Genomic DNA, 8889 nt, shown 5'->3' with positions numbered 1-8889 from the left:
GTTTGAGTTTGACTCCAACTACTGCGACTGAGAAACTCATTTGGAAAATTCTTATAATAGTTCTCGTGTCCCCACCGTTCGTAGAATTTCAGACACGGAATACTCGGGGTGTCTAGCCAGTCTGCATTTACTAGTAACAACATGTTCTTCAGTTCTGTGCTGGTCGGCTTATCTGGTAGCAAAATGTGGTGATCTGGATGATTTTTCCTTTTCTGGCACGTTCCAACATTGTCTAGGCAATCTTTGATTTCTTCAATAGTTGGTGTCATTTCAACATCTCCGAAGCGAAACACCATCCTCTCATCGTCCCAAAATCGAGTGACCACCTCAATGAGCTTAGGCCAGACTCTGAGATTCATTATTGACGGGAGGTGACCTAAGTGAATGGAAAGTTCTCTTTTCTGATATGCATTGAGATTGTACCACTATACACGGAGGAGGTTTGGCGTCTCGGTGACCATTTTGAAACTCAAGTGTTGCTTGGCCATCTACAAAAACATACAAATAATTAGATACCCCCCAAACCCAAGACACAACAATTTGTCAAATAACACATACATCCTTCAAGCACGTAAGTATGAACGTCCGTTCGGGCCGTGGGCCCTTTGGACTCAAAGTGGTCTTTCTAATGGACCCGACACGCCTTGGGTATTGGGTCATCTTAGGCCAATGCGCTAATTTTAGGGATTTGGTCTTGCTTTATCCTAGTATGACTAAGAGTGGGTTTTCTTTAAAGTGGATTGGTGACCCAAGCGGACTACTTGGGCTGGGACAATTAACGACCGTTGACTATCCAGTAGCCAACTATATTCGTCAGGGTGCCCCGAGAATAATTTGGTTAACGAACCACTGCGGCCCGCATAATCGTCCTTTAAGTGAAAAGAAAAAAAAATGTCATTTGACGGAATAAATGATATGCATGCAATGACAGTTGATATCACAATTTAAGCAAATAAGGCACATTTGAGGTAAAACAATTCAACAAATATTAGCAAATAGTCAAAAATAGTGAAGTCATTATGGTTAGAACCTAATTAAATCCCCAGTAGAGTCGCCATTTCTGTTGTGCCGTAATTTTACTAACCTTAGCAAAATCACTATTTTTGAAATGTTCTAAGTATAAAACAATTTGAGAAAAATACTTAGAAAAGAGTCGCCACTTAATTTTTTAAAGAAATTAAGAAAACTTATAATTTTCAAAGATTTAAACAGAAAAAATCATTTGAAAATACCAAAGAAGGTTCGGGGTTCAATTTACACTTCGAGAAGGGTTTAAGCATTCGAAGTGTCCGCTAACATGCGGTTGACCTGTGACTTGACTAAAATATATTTTTTGACTATATTTAGGAGAATGGTTTAACATAAAAGAAAATATGATAATTTACAATATTTAGTTAACTTTGAGAAAATAATTAAATAAGTAACACATTTTATTTTGATTTTTTAGAGAAAAGGATTCAAAATGGAACAATTGACTTGAAATACAAGTGATTAGAACATTAATAAAACAAGCTTAATTAGAATTTATTTTATTCATTTTGAAATAGTAATTTAAACCAATTTAATAAATTAAGGCATAAAAATCATTTTTCATCAATTGACTAACCTTTTTGAGAAAATGACTAAGTAAATAGTTATGATAATAATTTATGCTATTAGATTAACTTTGAGAAAGTAGTTAAACAAAGAGCGATTTTTATTTTTTAAGAAAAATGAGACCTTAATTGAAATATTTGAATTAGAGACAAGTAATAAGAAATTTAACGAAACTTAAATTAGTTGGTGTTTTTTTTTTTTTTATTTGAGTCATTTTTTGGTTTATGAAAAAAACTATTTTAAACTAATAAATTTTATTTTATTTTATTTATTTTTATTTTTTGACTAAAGATTACAAATGAAAATACAAGAGTTGATAAAATAAGTTTTGTTAGAAACAAAACAACTCAGATGAATAGTTCGACTTTTGGGAAATTCAACTAAGTTAATTAAAAATTCTAAAGTTAGAGTTAAACAACAAATAATAGGTAATCGCAATTAAATAATTAAAGCGTAAGGGAGAAATTGAATTTGGGCCTTTCTTGGGCCAAATTCGCTACTTTTTTGGAGTTTAAACAAAACCCGTTTTTGGTATACAGCTCATTTATATCAGTGTATATGAGCATGTATATCAGCTCTTTTCGTGTATTTCTCACTTCCGAACACCTGTATTTCGTCTCAACCCTGTATTTTCATTTTTTGAACCTGTATATCGATATTTTTTCCATTTATACAGTGTATACCACTGTATACAGCGGGTGCACAGCCCCCTTTTTGGGCTTTCCGATCTTGAAATTTCAAATTCCAGCCTTGTTTATACCTCCGGGAACCTGTATTTTAGTCTCTTGCTAGCTGACTCGATGAACAAGGTATTGGGCCTTTATGGCCCGATAGGAAAATGCGAGGAGAAGAGATGTGAGTCCGAGACGACTCGGGCGGTATCACGTGCAACACAAAGGCGAGAATTAGTAGTCAATAATAATGTCTCAAAATAAAAATAAAAATACTAAATGATAATGATGATCAGCCCAATTGCAACTCAACAAAAGCAACAAATAGCTAACAATAGCCATAAGCCAAGCAGAATACAAATAAATTGCCCCAAAAAAATAAAAAGAAACAGAATAAACAAACTCTTAAGCTTAGACCCCACATTTTCAACTTATTTTATTTATTTATTTTATTACTATTATTATTATATTTAGCAAATTTGATAAGAGATTGGGACAAACTAGCTACAAGTGAAATAAGTCTATGGCTAAATGTTTAATTACGAGCCCGAGAGCATGAGATAGTTCCGAGGACAAACAAAACTCGAATCCTATAATATTCCACAATAATTAAGATCACAAAAATCCAAAATTGCGAAATGGGTTAAACTAAGACATGAAAGTCTAAAAGGATAAAAAAAAAAAGAAACCAATATCAAGAAAAACATACATTTAGCACTATAGTTGACTTGAAATTAGAAGCATAGTTGACAGAACTTTCTGTTAACATATTAAACATTTGGGGGTAATTATTTTATAACAACTTCTAAACATTCGCAAAAAATAAATAAATGAAACTTACTGATTTAAGGAAAAAGTGAATACATCGCTAAACTAACGTTTTTATTAAATCCGACTCAAACCATCATATTTCACCCTCCCAAGTAATCACACTTCAAACCTTTACTAACTCACAAAACACACTTAATCTTTAGCAAGATCGAAGCAAATAAGAGAAGAAAATTTTAGGTTTTAAAATGAAACTCGAGGAACCATTTACGAACATGTATTTAGCCAAAGAACAACATAGTGACACAAATACTTTGGGATTGTAGAGAAGAAAGAAGGAAAACAGCAAAATTTTATCAAAGTAACAATAAGCAAAATGGAAGGAAATGTTAAAACCGGAACAAAGAAAAAATGAGGCATGCTTTAAACATACTCGATTAAACAGATTTGGGAGCGTGGAGTAACACAGACATGCCAGCGAAGAACATAGATGCTTAAGGGCGTATTGATTAGGAATCAAGGCAGGACGAGCAGGCGATTCGCAACAACAAGAAATCTAAGCTCGATACTTATGAACCTGACTTCACACATTTACATAAGGCAATGAAATAGATAATATGATGACCTATTAGGAGTCCAAACAGTGAAGAAAAACAGGCTGAAAAGCTTGCATTCAAACAAAATCTAATCTCAACCAAGAATATTGAAGTAAAAACAACGAAGAACGCATTGCATTCACAAAAAAAAAAAACCAAACAGAGGCAAGTTCATCCTATACTACTCTAAATCAAATAACAAAGCAAAAAAAAGTAGATATTACCTTTCAAAGTGCAGCAAACAAGGACGGGAAACAAGCAGGGACGAGTTCTTCCACCACACAACACTTTGAGAAATCCAGCCAAACCACGAACAAGGCCAAAAAAAAATAAAAATTTAAGAAATCGTATTTTAGGTGTATCTTTTGTAACTTCCTGTGGCTTAAAAAAAATCTTTTTTCAGTAGATTCTTGCCCTTAAAATCCGACTTCAAAAACACCTTCTTCTTCCTTTTTTCTTTTTCTCCCCTCCAACACCGATGGGTAAGGGTGGTTATATAGAGGAATTATGGGGTCAATTTCGGAAGGAAAACGGGTGAGAAATTGAATTTGAAATCCGAATTCCCTTTTTCCAAAGCCATTAGTGAAGAGATTTGGAAATCTCTGAAAAGGGGAAAAAGGGGACGTGAGGGTTTGACATTGAGGCTACTAAGGTATGGGTTTTGCAGGGTAGTTGGATGGGATTTTTGCAGCGTGATTTCTGGGTTTGTTCTGCTTGTTGCGTCGATTGTCACGTGAAGAAGAAGAAGACGAGCTGGGGTTATTTGGTCTCTGTCGGCTACTGTTGTACATTCTGAGTTTCTTCAATTTTTTTTTTTTTTTTAATTGTTGCTGAATATTGTAATGTATGACAAAAGGAATGGGCTGGGCGAATTGGGAAACAAATGAGACTGCTGGAAAAACAAAAGGAAATGGGCTGGAAAAGTCAGCCCATCTTTGGGCCTTTAGAATTATTGGTTGAATTGAGGGGATTTGGGCTTGGATTTGGTTGAAATGCTGGCCCAAAAAGTGGTCTCAAATTGAGTTAAGGTGAGGTTAAAATTGCTTAGAATCATATTAAGAAAATGACCACATGAATTGTAATTATTGCCTATAGGAATTAAGAAGTTAGACAAATTGAATTTAATTTAGGGAATTTGACCATAAAATAAAGTAAGATGAATTATATTAATTAATTAACGAGCTATTTAATTATGACGAAACAAATAATTAAATCAATTATAAAATTAATTAACCCAAAATATAAACCTAACTTATATATTAACTCATGGATTAAATTGAAATATTCAAGTAAGAAATAAAATCTTTTGGAAACGATTTTCAAATATTCATAAAATATACCAACTACATACTTAATTATGTAAAACATGTATATTATTAAAAGATTATAAAAAGGCGACAAAACATTAAAAAAAATAATAACTTGCAAACTATTATTACTATTATTATTTATTTATTTTTATTATTATTTTATTTTTAATTTTTTTTTTTTATAAAACTAATAATTTTAAATCATTTGAAATTGGAGAAGCTCGAAATGATTAATTTATATTGTGGAGGGTCAAAATTGGGTGTCAACAAAAAGGTGATGCAGTCTGTCGCTTTTGAAGAAATTTGATTTTTGAAAATTCCAGAAAAGCAACGGACAAAAGGACCCTGTCCGTCGCTTTTCTGGAAATTAATTTTTATGCAAATCCAGAAAAGCGACATACAAAAGGACCCTATCCGTTGCTTTTCTGTGTTTTTTAAAAAAATAAAACCCAGAAAAGCGACGAATAAAAACATGTTGTCCATTGCTTTTTCTACAATAGTTTCTGCTGCCCACCTGCAATTCAATTCAATTCAATTGACCTATATTATTCAGCCCAATCAAACACACAATTATAAACAATCTACACAAAACATAAAACAAGAAACTTAAAATAACATTCGAAAGTATCTAGATCAAAATTTAAAGACTTATAAAGTCTTTCAAAATTTATTTCAAAATTACAAAAAAATTCATAAAAGTTCACCGATGTAAACTAGGGAGTGGGTCCTACACAATCATCCTCACTATCAGTACTGTAGTCATCGCTTTTCTCGAGAGCTGAAGTAGTAGTTTCACGAGTGAGGTTCATCACTTGTTTTTTGATTTGCTGAACGGTCTTGCTCAGGCTTTCTTGTTCAGCTACTCTTCTCTACTCCGACTTTGCCAGTGCTGCTGTAAGTTTAGCTATTTGATCGAACATAGCAGCAATCTGAACATCGTCAAGTGCCTCGGCTTGAATTGACGATCTAATTCTTTCTAAGCCTGACTGGAGTCGTCTTACATTGTTTCGAGAGCCTAGACCATAGACTCTACCCTTATATGTCCCCCCTACCACTTTTTCTTTCCAGATCTGGGTGGATAGTTCAGGTGTCATTTCGACCGAACTATCTAGATTCTCGGCGACGTAATGCTGAAATTCATTCTGCATATTAAATATAAAAATTGACATCAATATATATACATATCATAAATATTCATGATTAATATATATTATTCATATTAAATAACTTACAAAAGTTTGTTTGGCTCTTTCCTCCACCCACACATCCAGATCCTACTCATTTTCTTTCTTCCTGACATGAGTCTTCTTGAAAACCTCTGGTGCAATAGGAGTACGTCCCAATTCTCTTTCCTATAAATAAAAAACTGAAATTTATAACGATATAAATGAATCAACTAATTATTTATTTAAAATTTTGAACTAAAACTAATTACCATCTCTCTTACAATTGTTCCAACAGACTTTGCATCTCCGGTGTGCAACGAGCCACCCTTAAGACTACCTCTAGCCTTTTTGGCTTGGTCTGATATTGCCTTAAACTTGTCTATGTTCCAATATCAACCCAGATCATCAAAAACATGCGGCAACATCCAATCCGGACGTTCAGCACTATCCCAAACTTTCTTTAGCTAGGCAGACAGTCTGGCAGATGCCTTCCTCTCAAATGTGGTCGAAAGGACATGATTGTGCCTCAGCTCCCAAGTACACATAGTCTGAATAACGTTAATTAGATCGATAGTGAAAAAAGTAAAGTACACTAAACTTAACTAAAAAATATATACCTTAAAGTTATTAAACATCACCTGGCGTTTACTATTTGGGATCTCTCCCCAAGAGTGATAAACATGTGTATATAGTCTCCTAACACAGTCTTTTAAAGCCCGGGCAGCATCCTTTGTCGGATGCCACCTGCAAAAAACATAATAAATATGTTAGTTCATGAATAATATATTTAAGTATAAGAAATAAATAAAATAAACTAACAAATAGATAAGAAAAGAAACTTACGATGATCCATCCGGCTCAATCATGACTCTACCAAGTCTGTCCTTCTGGCCAGGAACTAGAGGAAGCATCTCATCTGAAGTAGCACTATGTGTAGCTATAGATGAGGGTGATGCATCAGGATGCACATAACACTGAGTCAATGGAGGCGTACCAGCCATAGCATTTGACTGCTTGCTACTAGAATATCTAATCCTCATGGTAGATAACTGAGGAGATGCACCTGTGGGAGATGGAGTACCTGCCGATAAGGGTCGTCCTCGACGAATAGCATGTAAAGGTAGGTCCTCGTAGCGTACTGAAGGTGCTGCCTGTGAAGTAGAGGAAGCACCTATTGATCGACGGTAATTAGGATAATATTGTCGAGGATCCGTCGTACCAAACGAAACAACAAGTATATGAGTATCATGGCCGATGCGCTCGATCTGGTGCAGAAGAAATAGATCCTGCAATATCCTCAGGATCTATGGGTATCCTAGACTTCTTCTTTTTAGCATGTTTAGTCTGGCTAATTCCAAGATGCTCGCGATGTCTATCACTGTCACCGCCTGATGACATATGTGTGCAAATTTACATGTATAATATATATAAAAATCATAAATTCAATAAAATTAGCAAAATACACTTACATATATACACTAGCTAGCTTTCATTCTACACTATTCCTCTTCGCTTGTTTCAATTCCATCATTCTCCCATTCTTCCTCCTCAGTTGCTTCATTTTCATTATCGTCCCATTCTTCGTCATCAAATGATTCATTTTCCTCATTCTCGGATATTTCTTCCTCAACATTCAGTATCTCATCATCAGATACTTCTTCTAATATGTAATATGTGTTGAGGATGTTGTAGTGTAGTTTCCAATTCAACATCAACTTGTTGTTGACAATTGCAAAATCATTTTGATACACCATATCTAAGACATTGTCAATTTCAATTCTTCCCACATGCTTACTTTTTATAACAACCCACCAATCAACTTTGTCTTTACGTAATGGATATGAAGCATAATACACTTGTTTAGCATTTTGTGCAATAATAAAAGGATCACAACTTCTGTATTTCCTAGTGTGCTTAACTTTAATTATATTATGTTGATGGTCCACCTTTGTGCTTCTATGTGATGGGTCAAACCACTCACACCGAAACAATAAAATCTTCTTCTTAGGCCAAGCTGAATACCTCACTTCAATAATCTCTAGAATGACACCATAATATTCAATAGTTTGACCAGTACCATCAACATCACCTTGTATGTAGACACCACTATTATTTATTTTCTTGTTCCTAGAAACTTCTTCAGTTTGAAACTTAAAACCATTGACACAACACTTATTCATTGTCAGTACTTGAGATTCAAGTCCAAGTGCTACTTCTTTCACTAATTGCAAATGTTGGATACTTGAGTATTCATCGTAAACCTACGTGATTGTTATTTCAAGTAATATAATTTAGTTTAACATGAATATATGATTAAATGCTTAGTGATTGAACACTTACATAGTTCCTCAACCATTTGGAAAATTCTATATAGATGGCTTCATTACCCCATGTGCTTACGAACAAGCTGATCATTTTACATTCAAGTATTTCGTTAGTTAATGATCACTTATTAGTATGTAATTTAATAACATATTTTTAATACATACTTGACATATGGTCGAATCTCTGGATAATTAAGCAAAATATGTATCACAACTGATTGCATTTCCATATGAGTGAAGCCTCACTTTCCACGCTTTTTAGATCCTCGACCATTTTGATTAAAAATTGATATCGATGGAAATAAAGGATCAATATGGCCTTCATCATTGCGATTGGGCCTGTTTCTCCTACATGACACATCATCACCAAAGTAATAAGAATAAAAATCACTAGTTTCTCTCCCAATATGACCTTGAACAAATGATCCTTTGATCCTTCCACTTTGCTTAATCGTTTG

Source organism: Solanum stenotomum, chromosome 4 (assembly GCF_019186545.1).
Source record: "Solanum stenotomum isolate F172 chromosome 4, ASM1918654v1, whole genome shotgun sequence".
NCBI classification, from domain to species: domain Eukaryota; kingdom Viridiplantae; phylum Streptophyta; class Magnoliopsida; order Solanales; family Solanaceae; genus Solanum; species Solanum stenotomum.
Note: the sequence above shows the minus strand (reverse complement) of the source record.